General features: G+C 43.2%; 1 protein-coding gene and 1 pseudogene across 1 annotated transcript in view; both read left to right on the forward strand.

Moving 5' to 3' along the window:
• The first annotated feature begins 1,992 nt into the window (after positions 1 to 1,992).
• LOC125484771 lies at positions 1,993 to 2,087 on the forward strand (annotated as a pseudogene).
• A 7,489-nt stretch (positions 2,088 to 9,576) lies between these two features.
• LOC109923277 (solute carrier organic anion transporter family member 2A1-like) overlaps positions 9,577 to 23,755 on the forward strand; it is a 168,324-nt gene continuing 154,145 nt past the window's right edge. The window contains exons 1-2 of the mRNA XM_048604665.1: positions 9,577 to 9,671; positions 18,957 to 19,071. The gene's annotated coding sequence lies outside the window, so the exon portion shown is untranslated. The remainder of the gene's footprint in view (positions 9,672 to 18,956; positions 19,072 to 23,755) is intronic.

Genomic DNA, 23,755 nt, shown 5'->3' on the forward strand with positions numbered 1-23,755 from the left:
TCTATATCAATGATGTTGAATGCAACAAACACTGTTTGTGTTGATGTGAATACCTGCCCTAACAGCGGATGGAAATTACTTGCTTTCATCGTACACACAGAAGCAGCGAACAACAGGGCTGCACACTGTAAAAGTACGTCAATGCACTGACTCACAAGACCACAGCATTGCTCAAGTTGGTTCTTGCAGCACATATTGACACACACAAAGCACAAGAGGAAGCTTTACTGTGTGTTAAGAATGCTCAATATTCAGAGGAGTGTGAAATACTGAGGACCACAATGGAAAGTACAAAAAGGTAAAGGAGGAAGACAACACTGTGGGGTGACACAGTGGCTCAGTGGTTAGCACTGCTGCCTCACAGTGCCAGGGACCCGGGTTAGATTCCACCCCTAGGTGACTGTCTCTGTGGAGTTGCACATTCTCCTGCACAAGATGTGCAGGTAAGGTGGATTGGCCATGCTAAATTGCCTGTAGTGTTCAGGGATGTACACATTAGGTGGATTATAGGGAGATGGGTCAGGGTGGGACGCTCTGAGGATCAGTGCAATGTAACAACTACTGCTGCAAGGATTAAAAATGAACAGGGGAACTGATGACTATAATCTGACTGGTCACTGGCACAGAAACAAGGTGGGAAGTCTGGTATCTGACACTGGCAGAGAGAAACAAGGTGGAAGCTTCTGTTCCTTGCACTACGGCAGATGATGTTCACTGGCACTTAACTGTGCAGGAGATTAAATAGTGCGTCTAACTGTCAGACTAGAAAGAATAGACAGTCCCACTGGAGTTGGGGGGAGGGGAGAGAGGACATGGTTCTTCCATAACCTGCCCACTGTGGTTGATGGAGCCCTCAACTGCATCTGACCCATCACCCACGCTTTTGCGCTTGCCCCTTCCCATCACCCGCAACAGTGTGAGCGGGTTCCCCTTGTTCTCACTTTTCATCCCACCATTCAGACAACTCCACCAGAAAGCCCCCACCAAACACATCTTCCCCTCACTCTCCCTTTCTGCATTTCACAGAGATCATTCCCTCTGGGACACACTAGACCATTCCCCGACCACCAACAATCCCCCCTTCCCACAGCACCTTCCCATGTTGGAAGCACAGAGTTGGAAGCTTCAGTGAATGTCTCCTGATTGCTGCTATCTCTGGATTTTCTCTTGTTTTTTCCCTCCTGAATGGGAGAACTGCATGTGAGAATCTGTGTCTTAATTTCCATTTCTTGCCAAGGGGTGTGTTTATTGGATGTTAGTATAATGGAACAGTTAGTTAGTAATTGTTACTGTATCTATTAAGCTTTTAAGTTTTCCAGTAGAGTTATTCTAAATTCCTCTTTCTTTGGTTGTATTGTAGCTACAGTGCTTAAATAAATGGTGTTTTGCTCATTGAGTAGTTTAACCAGTCGTGTTGTATCTGGAACAGACACTTTACATTTAGATTTTAAATTAAATTTTAGATTTTATTATTATATGTACTCAAGTACAGAAGTACAGGAGTGCAGTGAAGAGTGTATAATGTCTCCACATATGGCATTATCTTAAGTACCAAGGTACCTAGGTGCGGAAAAAGCTTAGGTACAAAGTAGTAAGAGAAATGACAGTTGAAAAGTTAAGCATTACTTCACAGAATAGTAGAAAAGTAAGGAAATGGGTAATAATTTATATTAGAATCTTTTGTGGTTTAAACTAAGAAAATAGAGGAATAAATTAAAAGTTCAACAGTCTTTGAGTCTTCTTTTTAGGTCTTTAAAATAAGAAAAAGTTAGGGTCTAGGCTACCTTCTTAAAATATTTTGACGGGTCTGTTCTGATCTTGTCCATAAGATATCTGATTGGACCTTGTTTCCATCTTTATATCTATTCTATGCCCCAGACACTTGTCAAATCATTCTGAAACCTCCCCAACAACACAAGCAAACCTCCCAGCAATGATATTGGACCCATTCTGCTCAGGTACAAAGCATCCAGTTCTTGGAAGTTGACTGTTGTGTTCACTTCAGCAGCTTATGTACTAAAATTGGAATGACACAGAGAAGATCAGCATGGTTCCTGTGTAAGAATGACACAGTGTTCCATTTTTTTGGCAGTGCGGGGCTTCAGTTGGTTAAAACTGCTGCCAAGTAAACACCTAGATGGTGTGTTCGAATCTGAGCATGAGTCCGGACTTCACTTTGTACATACACCCCCTTTCCCTCCTTTTTGATGGTTTGCAGTGCCCAATAATGGGTTTTGCAAGTAAATATCTAATTGGCTGATTACTGGTGGTGGTTAATAGTTAAAATCAAAAAACTCGTGGTGATTTGGTGGTGGGAAGGTCGTTCGGTTGTATCTTGACTATTATTACTTTAAAGGCAAGAAAACCAAAAGCAATTGCAACAACTTTCAAGTGAGGAGTGTGCTACCTTTTCTAGTTTTCCTCTCCCACATTCCTTCCTAAATGCTTCACAATTTCTTGTTTTCTGATGACTGCGTACAAGCTGCTGGATCAGACCTCAACTTGCCATGCAACAGGGACCTGGTCTCCAAAATAGATGACATCTTCAACCTAAGAGTCAGCACAAAGAAAACTGCAGTAACAAACTAGCTTAGGAAGTAGAACATAGAACAGTACAACACAGAACAGGCCCTTTGGCCCACGATGTTGTGCTGAACTTTTACCGTAAACCTAAGGTCTATCTAACCTCCACCGCTACCTTGTACTATCATCCATATGCCTATCTAATAGCTGCTTAAATGCCATTAATGAGGCCGACTCCACTATCCTCTCCGGCAATGCATTCCACGCCCTGACCACTCTCTGAGTAAAGAACCTATCTCTGATGTCTCCCCTATATCTACCTCCACTCACTTTAAAACCATGCCTCCTCGTAATAGCTACCTCCACCCGAGGAAAAAGTCTCTGCCTGTCTACTCTATCTATACCTCTGATCATTTTGTACATTTCTATCAAGTTACCTCTCATCCTTTGTCGTTCTAAAGAGAAAAAGCCCTAGCTCTCTCAACCTTTCCTCATAAGACCTTCCCTCCATTCCAGGCAACATCCTGGTAAATCTCCTTTGCACCTTTTCCAACGCTTCCACATCTTTCCTGTAATGAGGTGACCAGAATTGGACACAATACTCCAGATGTGGCCGAACCAGGCTTTTGTATAGCTGGTGCATAACTTCACGGCTCTTGATCTCAATCCCTCTATTTATGAAAGCTAACGCACCATACGCCTTCTTAACAACTCTATCCGCCTGGGTGGCAGCTTTCAGGGAACTGTGGACATGAACCCCAAGATCCCTCTGCTCCTCCACAATGCCAAGAATCTTTCCGTTAACCCTGTATTCTGCTTTCAAGTTTGTCCTTCCAAAATGAATCACTTCACATTTTTCAGGGTTAAACTCCATCTGCCACTTCTCAGCCCAGATCTGCATCCTATCAATGTCCCTTTGTAACCTAGAACAGCCCTCTGCACTATCCACAACTCGACCCATCTTCGTATTGTCTGCAAACCTACTAATCAACCCTTCCATTCCTACATCCAAATCATTTACAAAAATCACAAATAGAAGAGGACCCAGAACAGATCCTTGTGGTACACCACTCGTAAATGAGCACCATGTTGAGTATTTTCCGTCCACTACCACCCTTTGTCTTCTAAGGGTCAGCCAATTCTGAATCCAATCTGCCACATTTCCCCCATCCCATGCCTCCTTACTTTCTGCATGAGCCTACCATGGGGAACCTTATCAAACGCCTTACTTAAATCCACGTATACCACATCCACTGCTCTACCTTCCCTGTGTTTGGTCACCTCTTCAAAGAATTCAATAAGGTTTGTGAGGCATGATCTACCCCTCACAAATCCAAGCTGACTATCACGAATCAAACTGTGCCTATCCAAGTGATCATAAATCCTGTCTCTCAGAGCCCTTTCCAATAATTTGCCCACCACTGATGTAAGACTAACTGGCCTGTAATTTCCAGGGTTATCCCTATTCTCTTTTTTGAACAAGGGAATGATGTTTGCCACTCTCCAATCTTCCGGCACTAAACCCGTGGACAGTGAGCACAAAAAGATCATCGCCAAAGACCCTGCGATATCTTCCCTCGCTTCCCATAGAATCCTTGGATAAATCCCAACAGGCCCGGGGGACTTATCTATCTTCAAGTTCCTCAAAATTCCTAGCACATCTTCCTTACTAACATCAACCTCCTCTAGCCTACCAGCCTGTTTCGCACTGTCCTCCCCTACAACTAGGTCCCTCTCAGCTGTAAATACCAAAGAAAAGTATTCATTAAGGACTTCTCCTATCTCTTTAGGCTCCATGCACAAATTCCCTTTACAATCCTTGATCGGCCCTACCCTTTCTCTGGTCATTCTCTTATTCCTCACGTAAGTGTTAAAAGCCTTGGAGTTTTCCTTGATCCTATCTGCCAAGGTTTTCTCATTCCCCTTATAGCTCTCCTAAGCCCTTTCTTCAGCTCCTTCCTGGCTAACTTGTATCCCTTTACAGCCTTTTCCGATCCTTGTTTCCTAAACCTTTACATAAGCATCCTTCTTCCTCTTAACTCGTCGTTCGACCTCTCTCGAGAACCAAGGCTCCCTCACTCTACTGCATCTTCCCTTCCTGCTAGAATGCAGTATGCATTCCTTAAACAATCTCCACATTTCAATAGTGCTCTTCCCTGACAGCATCTGTTCCCATTTTATGTTACCCAGTTCTTGCCGAACCGAATTATAATTACCCTTCCCCCAATTATAAGCCTTACCCTGCTGTATGTACCTATCCTTTTCCATGTCTATTGTAAAAGTAATAGAGTTATGATCACTACCGCCAAAATGCTCGCCTACCAACAGGCCTAACACTTGGCCCGGTTCATTGCCAAGCACCAAATCCAAAGTGGCCTCTACTCGTGTTGGTCTACCTACATACTGTGTCAGGAATCCTTCCTGAACACACTGAACAAAATCTGCTCCATCTAAACCATTACAACTAAAAAGTTTCCAATCAATATTTGGAAAGTTGGAGTCACCCATGACTACAACCCTGTGACTTCTGCACCTTTCCAGTATCTGTCTCCCAATCCGCTCCTCCACTTCTCTGCAACTATTAGGGGGTCTGTAAAAAACCCCAACAAAGTGACTGCTCCTTTCTTGTTCCTGACCTCAACCCAAACTGACTCTGTAGACATATCATTCTCGAACTGCCTTTCAGTAGCTGCTATACTAGCCCTGACTAGCAATGCCACTCCGCTGCCTCTTTTACCATCCTCCCTATTTCTTTTAAAGCATCTAAATCCTGGAACTTCCAACAACCATTCCTGTCCCTGAGTTACCCAAGTTTCTGTAATGGCCACAACAACCTACTCCAGGAGATCCCCAACTTGAGCTCAGGATTTCAGTCCATGACTAGAAGCTGTGGATAAGTTCACTTATCTCGGTAGCAGCAGCACTATTTCCCAACTTTTTTTTTTCTCTCTCTCTCTCTCTTAAATTGATAATGAAACAGCTCCAAGAATTGCCACAACAAATGTATGTTTCAGCAACCATTGAGCATCAGATCAAAAGAAACATGAATAGATGTAGCACAAGCCCCGACACACTCATCACGCTACCTTACATCAGGAGCACATCTGAACTGACCACAAGGTTCCTACGACCACTGGGCATCAGAGTAATACACAAACCCATATCAACCCTATGACAACTGCTCACCCGAATCAAAGACCCACTACCCAATATGGACAGGACCACTGTCATATACAAGATTCTCTGCAGAGACCGTGACAAACACTGCATTGGACAAACAAGGGGAAAATTAACGACAAGGTTACACGAACATCAATTGGCACAAAAAGACATGACCAATACTCACTCATCTCTATCCACATGGATAAGAAGAACCACCAATTCGACGGGGACAACATCAAGATCCTGGGACAAGCAAAACAGAGACAAGCACGGGAATTCCTAGAAGCCTGGTACTCCACAAAGAAAACCATCAACAAACACACAGAGCTCGGCCCCATATACACTCCACTGTGAAGAGAAAACCGGAAGTGAGGTAATCCAGCTCAATGGACTCCAGAATCCAAATAACAGGCGGGAAGACACAATGGTGCTGCATTGGAGGCTGCACTGATGATGTTACACAGCAGGGCAATGATACATCTGCGGAAAAACAACGAACCAGCTCAGCAAGCCAACCAACCACAAGGAACTGGTTATAGTTATTAGCGGCCAATCATCTCAGCTCAGGACAACACTGCAAGACTTCTCAGGGTACTGCCCAAGGCCCTGCCATCTTCAGTTTTTTTTTATCAATCTGCTGAAGATCTTTAGACAGCACCTTCCAAACTCATGACCATCTCCATTGAGAAGGACAAGGGCAGCAGATACAGGGGAACTCCACCACCACCCTGCAAGTTTCCCTCTAAGCTACTCACCATCCTGACTGAGAAGTATATTGATGTTCCTTCATGGTCGTTGGGTCAAAGTCTTGAATTCCCTCCTGAAGGGCATTGTGTGTCTACCTACAGTGCTACATAAACTGCAGCGGATAAAGAAGGGATCTCACCAACCCCTTCTCAAGGGCAGTTAAGGAGGAGCAATAAATGCTGCCACAGCTGATGGTACCACTTGTCCCACTCGTGATTAAAAAAAAACTGGTCATGTATGGAACAACAGTGCTGCCCACTGTCCTCCTTGTAATATAGGACCAAGACAGTGTACCAGTCTCATGCCAAGAAGCTCAACCACTTGCACTGGAGCTGTCTTTATAAGCATCTGGTGAGTAGATGGCAGGAGGAAATCCCAGACATTGAGGTACCCACCTGAGCTGGCATGCCAATCACCCACACCAAGTTGCGACAGTCACAACTGAGTTGGACTGGTCCTAGGGCCAAAGTAACTAACATTCCATTACCAAAATGAATTTTCATTGGGGAGCTTGAGCTGAAGGGTGTTCTCATGCCAGTCAAAGAAACACACAAAGGAAACTCTGAAGATGTATTGACCTAATATTGACCTGAATCCGAGAAGAAGCTCACCTGGGATCACTGCGCCTGTCAGAAACAAAAACCTCCTTCAAAAGCAGGCATGCATTAGAGAAAGAGAGGAAACACAAAGAGGGGAATTCACGAGCCAGTTTAACCTTCTGTGGTATCCTGTCCTATCTAGAGCAGAACTTTTCAGAAGCATATTAACTGTACAAACCCAGAGGAATGTGGAACCCTTCCAAACATTCCTGATGATGAACATGAATATCTTCGCCTTGAAGGATGAAGAAGAACCTGCATTCAACTCATGAGAATCATGCCAGTCTCATAGAGTTACAAAGTATTCACAGTGCAGAGTAAAGGCATTCACCGAATCGATCAATGGCAAGGCTTCTGCTACCCATGTGCATCCTCCCATTTATCCTTGTCTGCTGGTCCTCCTTTTCTCTCTCCCTCCTGGGAACTGAGCTTCCCCTTCACTGTATCTGTGATTCACCTCAACCACACTCTGTGATTGACTTCCACATTCTTTCATTCTCTGGATAAAGAAGTTTGGTAAGGAAGGGGACTGAGGTGAAATAAATATTTCATTTCTCAAGATCAAGCAAAGTTTTGCTCACTAGCTCCATACTATAGTGATCCATTATCAGCAATTAATCACTTGAGTTACCAATTGCCTTGATCTAAATACTGGCCTTGATATCCCAGTCTATTTCAGGGAAGAAGAAAGATATGAGGAAAAGCTTGAAAGAGTGTACATATCAAAGTCTGTGGCTACACTGGTTCCACCCTCACAATATGGTCCAGGGAAATTAGAGAGGAGGACACAAGATTCATCTAATAAGCCAGAGCCTTCATGATGTCCTGTCATTTGATGCAGCTTACTGATCCCTAATTAATTCCAATGTTGCCTCCTCTACCACTTTGAACCAAATTGCTGCATAAAAATTGCTCGAAATCTGGCATTACATTAACAACACTGTAAATGATGTGTAAAACAGAAACTCTGAGAGTGCATAGAGAAGAGGAGTCTGATTATCCACCTTATAAATGGTATAGAATTTTCTTTCTGCCTAGCCCTAGTTTGAAGTTCATTGTTACTGTTTATACTGGTATTGAGTAGAGAAATGATACTTGATACTCCTCAGAGCAGATAGTCCTCTTCCACAGCATGAAAGTATTGCAATTTGCCATGTAAATTAAAGTGATAAGTTGGTAGTACAATGTCTGAATATTGTACTAGGTGCATAATTTTGATAGTTATGCAAAAAAATCTTGCAGTTTATGGCATTTTGCATAATCTGCCAAAGTGCTTTAAATCCAAGGAAGTAGTGAAGATTTATACATTAAGTGCAATTAACAGGTAAATTGGGGTCAAGTTATAAACTATGAATTATACATGAAATGCCAGGCATAACTGACAGATATTATAATTTGGCTCAGCAGTTCACACAGTCTCTATGTCACCAATTTCAGTCATGAAGTCCTTCAAAACTTTGCTTTTGTCAAAGAATTTCAGCACTTTTTCTTGGGTTTTTTTCTGATCTTTATCTAAGAATTACATCGAAATAACCCAGGTCAACAGAGAGTGTTTATCAATAGTGCCACATGTCTTCAGAACTTACTCAAATTTCTCATGATGGTTTGAATCACCTAGATCCACCAATGATATGTTGTAACACAAACAGTGGTAGATTGTCTCTTTGCTTATTCTTAGCTTCAAAGTCGAGTCCTTGTCTCCTGCATCTGCTTACTGCAACACTGAACTCATCATCTTCAGCCAAGCTCTGATGGCTCTGTGTTCTTTTATATGGTTTCAGATTCCCTGGAAGGTTGTTTCCAACATGGTTTTAATCTTAGTTTCCTTATGAGTGATGGACGATAGTACAGTCGATAATTCTCAGACATATTCCCAGATGCTTCTCTGACCAAAAATAAACTCATCCCTCCACACACTCAAATTTTTCATGTTCCCAGATTCTAGTGTGTTTTTTTTTAATTAAAAAACAAAAGATATTCAAAGAAAATGGTAAAATAAATGCTGTTTGATGTTTCTCCAGGTTTAACTTGCAGATGTATCTTTTCGATAAATTCTCCATTCCTCGAGACCGTACACATCATATGACAAAAGCTGTGAAATAAAAACAAAAGTGATGAGGAAACTCAGCAGGTCAGGCAGCCTTTTTGGTGAGGGGAACGGAGTTAATATTTTGATTCCAGTATGACCTGTTCCTTGTTCTCCGTTAGAAGTTTTCAGACCTGGGCTTCCCCAGCACTTTCAACTTTTAGTTCAGATCACCAGCACCCTCAATACCTTATTCTCACTCAGATGAAAGCTAAAGACAGTGGGCACTGCTGAGAAGTGCCTGAGGACGATTCTGGGAGGAGTCAGCTCAGTCACCATGACTGAGGAGGGGAGCGCAGAAGAGCTAGTACCATTGGCTGTTGCAGGGACATCCAACAGTGGGTGCTGCTGAGAAGTGCCTGAGGAGGATTCTGGGAGGAGTCAGCTCAGTTACCAATGACTGCCCTGGAGAGAATAAAAGGGAGGCAAGCACTTGCAGAGCATCCATTTTTGAGAAGGGCTGCTTTGTGTTTGAAGTGCTGATGGAGGTTTAAGGGCTTTGGTGAATATGGGGCTGCAATGAGGAGGGCGATCATCAATGAGTTAACAGCCAGGTAAGATTCAGTTCTTTGTCTCACTGTGAAGGATCAGAGATGGTAGTTAGGGCATTGGTACACTCCTCCTGCTAGATGTGGGAGATCGGGGAACAGTCTAGTGTCCCTGAAGACTATGTCTGCAGAAAGTGTGACCAGCTGCAGCTCCTCACGGACTGCGTGTTTTGGTTGGAACAGCAGTTGGACACACTGAGGAATGTACAAGGGGCAGAGAGTGTGATAGACTAGAAATAGTGGACGTATTGGTGTTCATTTTCCAGCATTCTGTAGATTCTGGAAGAGTTGCAAATGGATGGATGGAGGGTAGGTAATGTAACCTTACTTTATGAAAAAGGAGGAGAGGGAAAATGGCGAATGAGAGGCTGCTTAGCTTGACATCGCTGGTGGGGAAAGTGAATTACTAAGGATGTAATAACTGAGCATTTGGAAAGTGATGACAGAATCGGTCCTTGTCCAAATGGATTCATTAAAGGGAAACTATGCTTGACAAATCTTTTTGGAATCTTTTTGAAGATGTGACAAATAGAGTGGACAAGGGTGAATCAGTATATGTTGTGTATCTGGACTTTCAAAAGGCTTTTGATAAGGTCCCACACAAGAGATTAGTAAACTAAATTGAAACTAATGGGATCAGAAGTAATGTATTGATATGGATAGAGAACTAGTTGGCAGAAAGGAAGCGGAGAGTTGGAATAAACGGATCCTTTTCAGAGTGGCAGGCAGTGACAAGTGGAGTACTGCAGTGTTCAGTGCTGGGATCCCAGTTGTTCACAATATACATTAATGATTTGGACGAAGGAACTGAATGCAATATGTCCAAATTTGCAGATGACACTAAGCTGGGTGGCAGATTGTGCTGTGAGGAGGATGATGTGCAGGTGTCGGTGTTGAACTGGGGTGGACGAGGTCAGAAATCACACAACACCAGGTTATAGTCCGACAGGTTTATTTGAAAACACAAGCTTTTGGAGCTTCGCTACTTCTTCAGGTGTTAGTGAGAGAAGTGGTATCAGACACAGGATTTATAAGTAAAAGATCAAAGGGTCACACCACTGATGAGGATGTATTAAACAAGTCTAAAATACTGTTAAATCTTTAATCAGTTAGAAGGTTTTAATTGATTAATATGTATATGTAAATCCCTAAATTCCTTTCAAGTTACTGTCCTGAGAGAGCTAAAGATTTTATCAGTGTAAAGAAGAGGTGACATATTAGGTCAAACAAAGCATGTTAGGTGTGAGGTCTTGTTAAGAGGCTATGGGGTGAACTTGGACAGACTGGCTGATTGGGCAAATACTTGGCAAATGCAGTATAAGGTGGATAAATGTGAGGTTATCCACTTTGGTCACAAAAACAGGAAGGCAGATTATTATCTGAACGGTGGCAGTTTAGTAAAAGGTGAGGTGCAAAGAGACCTGGGTGTCATGGTGGAACAGTTGCTAAAGTTCGGCATGCAGGTACAGCAGGCAATGATTGATTGCTTAATTTTTTTAGTTGTCACGCATACCAATATACAGTGAAAAGCTTTGTTTACAAGCGGTACAATAGATCACAGCAAGCAAAGGATGTACAGATTAAAAAGACATTCAACAGTCTGATAACGGCTGGAAAGAAGCTGTTCCTGAACCTGTTTGTGCATGTGTTCAGGCTTATGTATCTTCTGCCTGACGGAAGAGGTTGTAGGAGATCATTACCAGAGTGCAATTGGTCTTTGATGGCTGCCTTTCCGCGGCAGCGAGCCCTGTAAATAGAGTCCATGGATGAAAGGTTAGCTTCCTGATGGTCTGGGTTGTGCACACAAGCTAATGACATGCTGGCTTTCGTAGCAAGAGGATTTGAGTCGAGGAGTAGGGATGTCTTGCTGTAGTTATACAGGGTGCAGTTTTGGAATCCTAGTCTGAGGAAGGACATTCTTGCTACTGAGGGAGTCTACTGAATGTTCACCAGACTGATTCCCAGGATGGCAGGACTGACATATGAAGAAAGACTGGATTGACTGGGGTTGTATTCGCTGGAATTTAGAAGAATGAGGGGCTATCCCATACAAGTGTACAAAGTCCTAAAGGGACTGGACAGGCTAGATGAGGGAAGAATGTTCGCAATGTTGGGGAAGTCCAGACCCGGGGTTATAGTCTAAGTATGAGAGGTAAGCCATTCAGGACTAAGATGAGGAAGAATTTCTTCACTCAGAGTTTTGAACCTGTGGAATTCTCTCCCACAGGAAGCTGTTAGAGCCCAGTTCATTAGATATATTCAAAAGGGAGCTAGACATGGCCTTGTATCTAAAGGGGTTAAGGGGTATGGAGAGAAAATGGGAGTGGGATATTGAGCTTGAATGATCAGTCATGATCATATTGAATAGTGGTACAGGCTCGAAGGAGAGAATGGTCTATTCCTGCACCTATTTTGTATGATTCTATGGAAAAGGATAGGTCTGGTCCACAACTTAAAGTTCTAAATTGGAGCAAGACCAATTTTAATGGTCTTAGACAGGAACTTTGAAAAGTTGATTGGGGGAGGCTGTTTGCAGGCAAAGGGACATCTGGTAAGTGGGAAGCTTTCAAAGGTGAGTTAATGAGGATTCAGAGCCAGCACGTTTCTGTTAGAGTAAAGGGTAAGGCTGGCAGGAGGAGGGAACTCTGGATGTCTAGAGCTATTAAAGTCCTGCTCAAGAAAAAGAAGGAAGCATATGACATGTGTAGGCAGCTGGGATTCATGTGTATTCCTTGAGGAGTATAGAGCGTGTCGAAGTATAGTTAAGAGAAAAATCAGAACAGCTAAAATGGGACACAAGGTGGCCTTAACAGATAAGGTAAAGGAGAATCCAAAGGGATTCTACAAGTACATGGAGGACAAAGAGTAACTAGGGAGAGAATAGGGCCTCTTAAAGATCAACAAGGTTGTCTGTGTGTGGAATACTTCTCATCACTATTTATAGTCGAGAAAGGCAAGGATGGTACAGAGCTTGGGGAAACAAATGGTGTTGCCTTGAATAAAAACCGAAAGAACTGAGGATGAACTGAGTACTGAGGAAGGATTACGGACCCGAAATGTTAACCTTGATTTCTCTTCACAGATGCTGCCAGACCTACTGAGCTTTTCCAGCAATTTCTGTGTGTGTTGAGGTTGGTTGGCTCACCGAGCTGGTTTGTTGTTCCGCAGACGTTTCATTACCATGTTTGGTAACATCCTCAGTGCAGCCTCTGATGAAGCGTCGGTGTGTTTTCCTGCCTGGCTTTTAAACTCTGGGGTCCGTTGCGATGGATTGCCTCACTTCCAGGTTTCCTCCGTAGTGGAATGTATATGGAGTCAAGTTCAATGTGTTTATTAATAGCCTGCTTCGTGGTGTGCCATGCTTCCAGGAATTCTCGTGCTTGTCTCTGCCTAGCCTGTCCCAGGATCTTGGTGTTGTCCTAGTCGAAGTCGTGGTTCTCCTTGTCCGTGTGGATTGAGATTAGTGAGTATTGGTCGCGTCTTTTTGTAGCCAGTTGGTGTTCATGTACTCTTGTTGTTCTATTCTTCTCCAATTCTATTCTACTTCAAATCTACTCCAAAACCTTAAAAATTTCTGTGTGTGTTAGTGATGTCTTGAAGACAGTCTACATTACAGAAGAGGAGGTGCGGGAAGTCTTAAAAACACATTAAGGTAGATAAATTTCTGGGAACTGGTAAAGTGCACCCCAGGACTTTGTGGGAGGCTAGGGAGGAAATTGCGGGGCTGCTAACAGAGATATTTGTATCATCCACAGCCACGACTGAAGCCCCTGATGATTGGAGGGTGGCTAAAGTTGTGCCATTATTTAAGAAAGGCTGCAGGGAAGTGCTCTGGAACTACAGTCTGGTGAGCCTCATGTCTGTGGTAGGTAAGTTGTTAGAGGGGATTCTGAGAGACAGGGTCTATAGGCATTTGGAGAGGCAAGCACTCATCTGGGATAGTCAGCATGGCTGTGTGAGTGGGAAATCATGCCTCACAAATTTGGTGTGACCAAGAAAATAGATGAGGGCAGTGCGGTAGACATTGTCTGCAAGATCTTTGACAAGGTACCGCATGGTAGGTTGTTGAATAAGATTAAATCTCACAGGATCCAGAGACAGCTAACCAGTTGAATACAAAATTGGCTTGAAAGTTGAAGACTGAGAGTGGTGGTAGACGGTTGTTTTTCAAACTGGAGGTCAGTGACTAGGAATCGGTGCTGAGTCCACTGTTATTTGTCATTTATATAGATGATTTTGATGAGAACTTAGGAGGTATAGTTAGTAAGTTTGCAGGTGACACCAAGGTTGGTGGTATAGTGTACCGTGAAGAAGGTTATCTAGGAATACAGCGAGATCTTGATCAACTGGATCAGTGGTCTGAGGAATGGCAGATGGAGTTTAATTTAGGTAAGTGCAAGCTGTCGCAATTTGATAAGTTAAACCAGGACAGGATTTACATAGTCAATGGTTGGGTCCTGAGACTGAGTGGATCAGGACAGCCAGCATGCCCAAAATGGAGTGGGGATGGTTGTTGGCTTGGGGACTGGTGCAGGCAGTCAGTGGCTTGCAAGCCTGGTCAGACCACATGTGGAAGCCCCCTGCGTTGATCTACTGCAGGATCTTTGTAGAAAGTCTGTAATGTTTATCTTTTTAACTTTATTTCTTATTTTTCTAACTTGTACTATGAATTACTGTAAGGTAATGTAACTTTCTTTTACTTTATTCCTATATGTCGTATATAAGATTTGTACTTCGATACTTTCTACCTAAGTTGGTGCTGGATGGCATGACGTTGCAAACTTTTCACTGTACTTCTATACTTGAGTCCATGTGACAAAGAACCTAATTCGTGACAACCTAATTTGTGGAGAGTGTTACAGAACAGAGATTTAGCGATACAAGTTCATAGCTCTTTGAAAGTGAAGTTATAGGAAGGCTTTCGGCATGCTTGCTTTCATTGGTCAGACCATTGAGTATAGGATTTGGGACATCTTTTGCAGCTATACAAGACATTGGTAAGGCCATATTTGGAGTGCTGCATGCAGTTCTGGTTATCCGACTAAAGACAGGATACTATTAAATTAGAAAGAATGTTACCTGGACTGGAGGGTTTGTATTATAAGGAGAGGTTTGATAGGCTCAGACTGTTTTCCCTGGAGTGTAGGAGACTGAGGGGTGACTTAATAGAGGTGTATAAAATTGTGAGAGGCATAGATAAGGTCGATAGCCAACAGTTTTTACCTGTGGCAAGGGAGTCTTAAACTGGAGGGTTTAAGGTGAAAGGGGAGAGATACAAAAGAACCCAGAGGGGGAGTTTTTTCCACAAAGAGGGTGGTGAGTGTCTGGAATGGACTGTCAGAGATCATGGTGGAGGTGAGTACAATTTCTTAATTTTAGGAAACATTTGGACAAGTACATGGATGGGGTAGCTATGGAGGGGGATATGGACCAAACACAGGCAAATGGGACTAGATTAATTGTAAAAACTGGGTGGTATGGACATGTGGGGCTGAAGAGCCTGTTTCCGTGCTGTAAACCTGTATGATTCTATGACTCTGTCTATTGAACCTGCTTCACAGAAATGGCAAAGGTCAGGGCATGAGAGACTGAAAAGCATTGGAATTGTTTATTTGTGAGAGAATCTTTATTGGGGGAGCAAGTAACCAATCTCAAAACAAAAATGAAAAGATAATGGTTGAGTTAGTACTGCAATAGGGTTTGCTATGTAATCACATTCATTCTGTAATGTCAGAACTTCTCATTAGTCTCACTAGTTAGAGATAAAAGGGTCACTTAGGTCAACAATTATTTATACAGGAATTCGAAAGGTTAACTTACAACACGGGGTTTGCAATGAAAATATCTCTTAACATAAATATTAGAGCTAGAATCAACAAGACTAGTATCTGATTCAGGACAGTGTGCGTCTGTTTATGAGGGCTTTCTGAAGCCTGTGTCAAAGCTATTGATGTGATAAAGGTTCAAATTCACCAGACTCCAGTACATTCAGCTTTCATATCAGTTTCTTAATGTGTGCCTGTACACAGCTTGAATTTCACAAAACAGGAACAGGGCCATATGTGATCTATGCACAAACTCTTCCACCATCAACCCACATCTTCGGAACCTTCTATACCTGTTGCTCATTCTAGTTTTTTTCTTGCACTATTCTGTACCAGTGCTTCTCACACTGGGGTACGTGGAAAATTCCTCTCATTTATTCTGGAATGTGTGGACAATTTGTTCCTTCATGCTGTTCCCATGCACGTTTTTCAGCAGTGATTCTATAAGGTAACTTTAAGGGTCCAACCTGAGCATGGCCAGACTGGAACTGACTGGATCACTGTGCAGCTCAGGAAGAACATTGATCTAGGGAATCTTGGAATCTGCAGAGGTCTTCCAGCTATCTGGATCACAGGATCAGCCTTTCAGTTGGGTAACGTGTCACTGCAGAGGGCACTATCATCAAGAGTAAGCAAATGAGGTGTGACTGGATTCCTGATCTCCTTGGGCTCCAGCTCTCCCTTTACTGCTGCTGTTTCTTTAGAATGGGAATACGTTACTGATACATCTTTAGCTGTGATAATAGCATGCTTTATTTAACACCTTGTGCTTGTCTGTGCCTCAAGAACCAAGAGATAATTGATATATGATAATTATTATCTGTCAGGTATTGTTCTTGATTTCAGACAATCTCTTGTTCTCTCCGATCATGTTGTATAAGGCCTCTGTTTGTATTGACCCATTCTGTGGATGATTTAATAATCCAATGTGATTTTTGCAATGAATACTCCCAGAACAGAACTTCTGAAGTACGTAGAGTGGTGGATGTGCTCTTGCTGTTGGTGCAAGACTTCTGTCTTTTTCAAATTTAGGCCACGGTGAGTGTTCTGAAGCTGGGGCAAAGCATCCACAATTTAACTGCATTATGATCCAGAGTGTGTGGTATGAGTGTGTGGTATCAGCAAGTGAGAACATTTGTGTGAATCTTGAGTTTCTGCTGATTGGAGAGGCCGTTTGTCCTGAAGTGAACATTCACTCCCACATGAGATCTTCGAGTGCACAAAAAGCATGGTTGAAAAATAAATGTCAAACTGAACCAAAGCCATTCTGCTTTATGCTATTGGTGACCAGGAAGGCACATTGACCATCAGGAAATGAGTGGTTGACCATTCTCTGTCAAACATTTTTATAGTTCACCATGGATTCTGAGTACACCACCTTGCAATGTTTTTTACTCTTAGATTTGTACTCTCTATCCCTTTCTGTCATAGTCTGTTCAACATGGCCTGTACTATTTGGACAGCTCACTAATGCTTTGCAAGAGTTATAGTTATGTTGCTTGAAAAGTAATTCAGATATAAATTCAAATTCCACAATGAAAGTGTGTGAAATTTAAGTTCATCATAAAGGATCTGTGAATCAAATCAAAACAGCAAGTCATTTGCTCATCATGTCAATACCTGCCTTCTGCAAGTGCACCTTATTGAGTCCCAGTCCCCTACACCTTACTGGAAAAAAAAATGGCTACAGTAATTTTCCAACTCCTTTTTGAATGCCTCCAACATACTTTTCAGGCATTTCAGATCCTGATCACTCTGTGGAAAACTTTTTCTCATTCGGTGTTATTTCTTTTGCCAGTCACCTTCACTTGGTGGCCCCTGGGTTTTGATCCATCCACAATAGATCCTTTCTATCTGCTCTGTCCAGACCCTTCCAGACTACCTATATCAAATCTCATCTCCATCTTCTCTCCAAAAAGAACATTCCAGCTTCTCCTGGACCCATTCTTGTTAATCTTTTGTGCAGCCTCTTTAATGCCTTAATAACCTTCCTAAAGTGTGGTGCCAACTTTGGATGCAACATTCCAGCTAATGCCGAATGATTCTGAAATAATTTCAGCATAACCTCTCTGCTCTTGTTCTCCTGAAGTCTCCGATTATCTTCCTCACAGGTCACAAGGATTCCAAGTCTTACCATCTGCCAATTTGTAGTTGAAATTGTTTCCTGTGGACCATTTATACATCTGGGAAAGCAGAGCTACTAACACTGGCCCTTTGGGAACTCCAAGACTGTCTGAAAAACAGTCATTCATCCATACTCTGTTTCCTGTCACTCAGCCAACTTCATATCCATGTTGCTACTGTTCTACTATTCCACAAGCTCAACTTTGCTCACATGTCAACTATGTAGAATTTTATCAAATAAAATGTTGCTATGATTTGGGCATGAATCTTCTGTTTGATACATGCAGATGAAAAATCATAATTTATCACTTTTTAGCCTTGCCCTCCCCATGATGTGTAGATCCTCTTTTAGCTTCTAATCAATTTACCTACCACTTTACTCTTAATTCTGCTAACCGAATTAAACCCTGGCTAGACCCCAGCTGGAGTAATGCAGGTAGATCTGGGCACCTTAGGATCCTTCGGGAGGATATATTGACCTTGGAGGGAGTACAACAATAATAGGTTTACAATAATGATACCTGGACTCGGGGATTAAGTTATGAGGATAGATAATGCAAATTAGGTCTGTATACTCTATACTCTAGAATGTAGAAGATTAATGGGTAACCTGAGTAAAGTCTTCAAAGTATTAGCAGGAAAAGACTATTTCTACCAATTGGGGATTCTAGAACTAGGGGGAATAGTCTGAGAATTAGGGCCTGATTGTCCAGGAGAGATGTTGAAGAAGCACTTCTACACACAAAGGATGATAGAGGTTTGGAACTGTCTTCCAAAAGTGGCAGTTGATGCTAGATCGGTTGTTAATTTTAAATCTGACACAGATAAATTTTTGATAAGCAAAGATATTAAGGGATATGGGCAAAGGCAAAGATATGGGATTAGGCCACAGATCAGCTATGTTCTGATTAACTGGTGGAACGGGCTCAAGGAGCTGAATGGCCTACTCCTGTTCCTAAATATATAGAGGGGGATGGTTCCTTGAATGCACATAAAGCAAGATTTAGATTTTACATTTAGATTTAGATTTTATTATCATGGGATTTGTTCTTTCAGCAAGGTATTCATTTCTGATGAAGCGATACTTATTTTTGGTTCCTGTACCGTAAGAACAAGACACAGAAGTACAATACTGAAGGATTCAGTAAACTTTTATTATAGCTCCTGGTATCCATACAAATTATGATCACAGACATCTGCGCATCTGATCTCAAGTGAAGCAATTCAAATGTAAACTGTAGTCTGCTTCCTTCAGTGGGTCACATTGCAAGAGTTTCACTCTGTGAATCAATTTATTCCCAAATAAAGCTGTTTCTTGTTTCTTCTTTAATGGGGACTGTAGAGTACCTGGAAGAAGACAGCAGAGTGGTGACGCTGATTGGCTGAAGTTGGGAAGAGTTGCATCACTGCTTCCAGGAGGTGGACTTCATCAAGACACCCTTCATGTTCAAGTGAAGGTGAGTACCCAGAAGAGTGCAGCAGAGTGGTAATGCTGATTGGCTGGTGCGGGGAAGAGTTGCATCACTGTTCCCCGATGGTCATTTGTGGAGGGCCTGTTGTCAAGTATCAGATGACTACGTCTGCAGGAAGTTCCCCAATTGCAGGTCCTCACAGACTACATGGATGGGTTGGAGTGGCATTGGATGCACTTAGGAGCATGAGGGTGGCAGAAAGCATCTTAGACAGTAGTTTTAGAGATGTGGTGACACCCAAGGTGCAGGTAGATAGATGGGTCACTGCTAGGAGAGGCAGGCAGCCAGTGCAGGAATCCCCTGTGGTTGTCCCCCTCTCTAACAAGTATACCATTTTGGATACTGTTGGGGGCAATGACCTATCAGGGGATAAACAGCAGCAGCATGCAGACTGGTGGCACCACAGCTAGCTCTTAAGAAGGGAAGGACAGAGAGCACTAGAACAGTAGTTACAGGGGACACTATAGTTAGTGATACAGATAGGCGTTTCTGTGGATGCAAAAGAGATGGTACATTGCCTCCCTGGTGCCAGGGTCCAGGATGTGTCTGAACAGGCAGAAAGCATTCTGAAGGGAAAGGGTAAACAGCCAGAGGTCGTGGTACATATTGGTTGTTGTTGGTATTAACGACATAGGTAGGATGAGTGATGAGGTCCTGCAGCAGCAATTCAGGGATTTAGGTAGAAAGTTAAAAAGCAGGACCTCCAACGTTGTAATCTTGGGATTACTCCATGTGCTGTGTGCCAGTGAGGTTAGAAATACAAGATAGTACAGCTCAACACATGGCTAAACAGATGATATAGGAGGGAGGGTTTCAGAAATCTGGACCATTGGAATCTCTTCCAGGGCACGTGGGACCAGTAGAAGAAGACAGGCTGTGTTTGCTGATCAAAGCACATCTGGTGGACTGAAGTGCGTATGTTTCAATGCGAGAAGTGTAACAGGTAAGGCAGATGAATTTAGAGCTTGGATTAGTACTTGGAACTATGATGTTGTTGCTATTACAGAAACTTGGTTAAGGGAGGGACAGGACTGGCAGCTTAACATTCCAGGATACAGATGTTTCAGGAAGGATAGAGGGGGATGTAAAAAGGGTGGGGAAGTTGGAACACTTTGTTCAGGAGAATATCACAGCTGTACTGTGGGAGGACACCTTGGATGGCTCATACAGCGAGGCAATATAGGTAGACCTCAGGAACAGGAAGGGTGCAATCACAATGTTCGGGGTTGTTAGAGGCCTCCCAACAGCTAGCGGGAGATAGAAGAACAGACATGTAGACAGATTTTGGCAAGATGTAAAAGTAACAAGGTTGTTGTCATGGGTGATTTTAATTTCCCATATATTGACGGGACTAACTTAGTGCTTGGGGTGCGGATGGGGCAGAGTGTGTAAGGAGCATCCAGGAGGGCTTCTTAAAGCAGTATGTAGATAGTCCAACTAGGAAAGGGGCCGTACTGGGCCTAGTATTGGGGAATGAGCCTGGCCAGGTGGTCGACGTCTCAGTAGGGGAGCAGCTTGGGAACAGTGATCACAATTCAGTAAGCTTTAAGGTACTGATGGATAAAGATAAGTGTAGTTGTCAGGTGAGGGTGCTAAATTGGGGGAAGGCTAATTACAACAATGTTAGGCAGGAACTGAAGAATGTAGATTTGGAGGCAGATGTTTGAGGTCAAATCAACATCTGGTAAGTGGGAGGCTTTCAAGTGTAAGTTGATAGGAACTCAGAACCTGCACGTTCCTGTAAGGATAAAGGGTAAGTATGGCAAGTTTAGGGAACTTTGGATAACGGGAGTTATTGCGAGCCTAGTCAAAAAGAAAAAGGAAGCTTTTGTCAAGGCTAGGAGGATGGGAACACACAAAGCAAGGGTGCAATACAAGGAAAGTCGAAAGAAACTTAACAAGGAGTCAGAAGGGCTAAAAAGGGTCATGAAAAGTCATTGGCCAATAGGATTAAGGAAAATCCCAAGACTTTTTATACATATATAAAGAGGAAGAGGGTAGCTAGGGAGAGGGTTGGCCCACTCAGGGACAGGGAAGGGAATTTGTGTGGAGCCAGACGAAATGGGCGAGGTATTAAATCAGTACTTTGCATCAGTATTCACCATAGAGAAGGACTTGGTGGATGATGACTCTGGGGAAGGGTGTGTAGATAGTTTGGGTCATGTTGAGATCAAAAGGGAGGAGGTATTGGGGATCTTGAAAAACATTAAGGTAGACAAGCCCCCATGGCCTGAGGGGATATACCCCAGAATACTGAGAGAGGCAAGGGAGGAAATTGCTGGGGCCTTGAGAGAAATCTTTGTTTCCTCATTGGCTACAGGGGAGGTCACAGAGCATTGGAGAATAGCCAATGTTGTTCCTTTGTTTAAGAAGGGGCAGGGATAATCCAGCTAATTACAGGCCGGTGAGCCTTACGTCAGTGGTAGGGAAATTACTGGAGAGGATTCTTTTGAGACAGGATTTACTCCCACTTAGAAATGAGTGGGTGTATTAGCGAGAGGCAACATGGTTTTGTGAAGGGGATGTCGTGTCTCACTAACTTGATTGAGTTTTTTTGAGGAAGTGACGAAAATGATTGAGGGTAGGGCAGTGGATGTTGTCTTCATGGACTTCAGTAAAGCCTTTGACAAGGTCCCTCATGGCAGGCTAATACAGAAGGTAAAGTCACATGGGGTCGGAGATGAGCTTACAAGATGAATAAAATACTGGCTCGGTCATAGTAGACAGAGGGTAGCAGTGGAAGGAGAGGCAGGCAGGTAGTGCAGGAGTCTCCTGAGGTTGTTCCTCTCTCTAACAGGCATACTGTTTTGGATTCTGTTTGGCGGGGTGGGGGTTGCTGAGTTGGATAGCCTCTCACGGGAGTATAACAGCAGCAGCCAGGCCTGTGGCACCACAATTGCCTGTGCTTTAGAGCAGGGTCAGACAAGATCCAAGTGAGCAATAGTGGTAGGAGACTTGTTAGTTAGGGGCACAGATAGGCATTTCTATAGGCATGTCTGAGACTCCAGGATGGTGTATTGCCTCTCTGGTGCCTGGGTCAAAGATGTTTGAGTGGTTGCATGAAATTCTGAAGGGGGAAGGTGAGCAGCCAGAGGTCACGGTGCATATTGGTACCAATGACATAGGTAGAAAGAGGGATGAGGTCCTGCGGAGTAAGTACAAGGAGTTAGGAAAAAGGCTGAAAAGCAAGACCTCAAGGGCAGTAATCTCTGGGTTACTACCCGTGCCACGTGCTAGTGAGGCAAGGAATAGAAAGATAGGAGAGATTGAATGTGTGGCTAAGGAGCTGGTGCAGGGGGCAGGGTTTCAGGTTCTTGGATCATTAGGACCTTTTCTGGGGCATGGGTGACCCTGTACAAGAGGGACAGTTTGCATCTAAACTGGAGCAGAACCAATATCCTCGCAGGGAGGTTCGCTAGTGTGACTTGGGAGGGTTTAAACTAGAGTGGCAGGGGGTTGGGAACCAGAGCAGCAGGTCAGCAAGTAGGAGGATTGAGGGGAAGGTAGACGTTACGACGAGCAAATCAGAAAGAAAGGACAGACAGAGACACGTAAATGAACATGAGGGTACTAATGGGCTGAAGTGTGTTTATTTCAACGCAAGGAGTATTAAAGGTAAGATAGATGAGCTCAGAACCTGGATCAGTACATGGGACTATGATGGTGTGGTCATTACAGAGACTTGGTTGAGAGAGGGATAGGATTGGCTGCTCAACGTTCCAAGGTTTTATTGTTTTAGACGAGATAGAGAGGAAGATAAAAATGGTGGAGGAGTTGTGTTACTAATCGGGGAGAATGTTACATCAGAGAGGACATGCTGGAGGGCTCATCCGTTGAGGCAATATGGGTAGAGCTCAAAAATAAGATGGGTGCAATCACTATGATAGGATTAAACTATAGGCCTCCCAACAGCTACCGAGACATTGAGGAGCCAACATGTAGGCAGATTATGGACAAGTGCAATAAAAACAGTTGTCATAGTGGGTGACTTTAACATCCCTGGTATTGATGGGGACTCCCTTAGGGCAAGAGGCTTAGACAAGGCCAAGATCTTTGTATCCTCATGAGCCACTGGAGAGGTCCTGGAGGACTGGTGAATAGCTAATGTTGTTCCTCTAAACAAGAAGAGAAATAGGGGTAATCCAGGAAACTACAGACCAGTGAGTCTTGTATTGATTGTTGGGAAGCTATTGAAGAAAATTCTTAGGGATAGGATTCACGCACATTTCAAAAACCCTGGCCTAATTAGGCACAGGTTTGTGCGGGGCAGGTCATGTCTTAATGACTTGGTTAAATTTTTCAATTTGGTGATGAAGGTGATCGATGAAGGTAGAGCAGTGGATGTTGTTCACATGGATTTTAGTAAGGATTTTGACAAGGTCCTTCATGGTAGGCTCATCCAGAAGATGATGATGCAAGGGATCTAAGGTGACTTGGCCACATGGATTCAGAATTTGGTTGCCCATAGATGACCGATTGGTATTGGTGGAAGGGTGTTTTTCAGGCTGGACATCCGTGACAAGTGATGTTCCGCAGGGATCTGTATTGGGACCTCTGCTGTTTGTGATATATATAAATGACTTGGATGAAAATATAGACTGGTGGATTAGTAAGTTGGCAGATGATACAAAGATCGGTGGAGTTGTGGATAGTGTAGAAGATTGTCAAA

The sequence above is a fragment of the Rhincodon typus genome, chromosome 13 (genome assembly GCF_021869965.1).
Source record: "Rhincodon typus isolate 14 chromosome 13, sRhiTyp1.1, whole genome shotgun sequence".
Classification (NCBI taxonomy): domain Eukaryota; kingdom Metazoa; phylum Chordata; class Chondrichthyes; order Orectolobiformes; family Rhincodontidae; genus Rhincodon; species Rhincodon typus.